Genomic DNA, 2,211 nt, shown 5'->3' with positions numbered 1-2,211 from the left:
TTTAGCCTAAAAGTTTTAAATTTAGAGATAGGTGGAAAACTTATACACTTTTATTTGGTGCTAACCCATACTGGCCCTACCACAAACTTTCCAATTTAGCCATACTATGACAACCCGAAAAGGGAAATCCCTAAAACGGAAATAGCTGATAAAAAATGAAAAAGACATGGTGGTTTGATTTATCCTCTATTAACAAAGCTTCACAGCAGTACAGTGCTTATAACAAAACGATATGTTTGGCATCCAATTTCTATGAATCAGGTCTGAGATCATTTCAAGAAAGATCAAAGATTGTGAATGCGGCTAATTTGAAATCCAATGGTTGTAAAAGCCTATAATTTCATGCGGGTGGAGTTGATCATGCTGATCAACCTGCGAAAATAGTTATGACGGAAGCAAAATCAAAGTGATGACATCATTTTTCGGGCACTATAAGATATTGCGTTCGTTAATATCTATGTGATTTACTGTCAGTCGTTGAGAAATATATACCTTCTGTTCAGGAGATCTATTAATTTAGGGTCATGACAAAAGCCTGTCAACTTGAAACGGAAAAGCTTTCTCAATCTAAAAGATAACGGATGGTTCTCCAGGACGATAACCCCAAGAGAAATATCGGACATTGAGAGTTTCGTTTGCAAAGATTTTTTAATTGGGAAAGCTCAGTGTGCATTGGTCAGTTCTCGTTAACATTTGTGAGTTTTGTTTTGGTTCTAGTCGAGAGACTACTTTTCCTTTCTCAAATTCGCCTTCCTCAGTCCGAAGTAGCACCTGTAAGGCAAGATATTGTTGTTGGTGTATGACGATCAACGGTGTGTTTCCAGTTTTCCACTTACATTGTAGGTCCTCCACTTTTGTGGATTGAGCAGAGCGCACTTAAATTCCAATCTTTGGGAGTGCTTTCGACCATGTTCTACAAAAAAACCGAAGCATTAACCTTATCAGTTCTTCGTCGCCGTGTTCAAATAGCTCGGCCGGCAATCTATCGACCCCCGCCGCTCTGTTGTGCATCAGGCGGGTAAATGTTATTCAAACTTCTTCAGACGGCAATGGAACGGGGTCCAACGTCTGCCTTCTTCCGACGTTACTTTCACCATTCAGCAGGCTGGAGTAGTTTTCTCTCGCATAATTTTAGTTATGCTCTGATGTCAGTCACTAGATCACCCTCTGTGAGTTCTACAAGAGTATGTTCTGGTCGTGAATCTTCTGTTAGTTGCCGCATCTGTAGAATTTCTATAGCACATTCCCTGGTCGGCCAGCTTGTGAAGCTTTTCGTAATCGCGCTTTTCGGTCTCTCTTTCGATTCGTATTGTGGTCGATTGTAGCGTTGCGAGGTAAACAGTCTATTTTCCCTCCGCTGCGACACGGCACTCCTCGTCGTACCAGTTGTTATTTTGTCTTTTCCGAAAACCAATGGTTTCGGTTGCAACTGTACGTAAGAAGCTTGAAATACCGTCCCACAGTTCCCTTATACCGAATTGTTGATGAGTGCCCTCATAGAGCAGGAGTGCAAGAGGAAATAGTTCGGCTGTCTGTTGTGATTGCAGCTTCTCGACGCTGGTCCTCTCTTGTGTTTGTCGGCGTGCGTTTTGCTGCACGGAGGCCGGTGCGCATCTTGGCTGCAACAAGATAGTAGTCCGAGTCGATCGCGCTGTCCGTCTAACAGTCATCATCGATCTGGTCGGTGACATCTTTTTCGATCGGGAGACAGCTATAGTAAGCAAGTGAATTTTGCTATGCTTGGAATATAGTACTGCAGATGACCATGCTCTCGGGCCCCATCCGAAGTCGATTAGCTTCAATTCATTTTAGGCATATTTCCTTATAGAAGCTGAATTCGCCAAAGCACGATTTTGACATCGCGGCGGAGAACAGCCTCTCAGCGCTCTTGGTCACATCGTCTTTCTCTTCCGTCGGGGCATGGGCGCAATCAGAACTAGTACCTACCGCTTCAATGTATTAATAAATCGTCTTATCACCTAAAAATAAAAATGTACGGCTTGGTTTAACAACGGTACTTAGAAATAACAGCTCTTTGAACTATACTTCCAGATCTCCGAAAATACTTAACTTGATATTTTAGTTCCAATTACATAAATAAGCAAGATTTTATAGTGAACATCCGAATTTTAGGTCTTTCATATATCCATCTAAAAAACTCCTATACGGGCAGAGCCCAGCCACCTTTTAAGGATTTTCAAGTCATGGATT

This window comes from Bactrocera tryoni, chromosome 3 (genome assembly GCF_016617805.1).
Source record: "Bactrocera tryoni isolate S06 chromosome 3, CSIRO_BtryS06_freeze2, whole genome shotgun sequence".
In the NCBI taxonomy this organism is placed as follows: Eukaryota; Metazoa; Arthropoda; class Insecta; order Diptera; family Tephritidae; genus Bactrocera; species Bactrocera tryoni.
Note: the sequence above shows the minus strand (reverse complement) of the source record.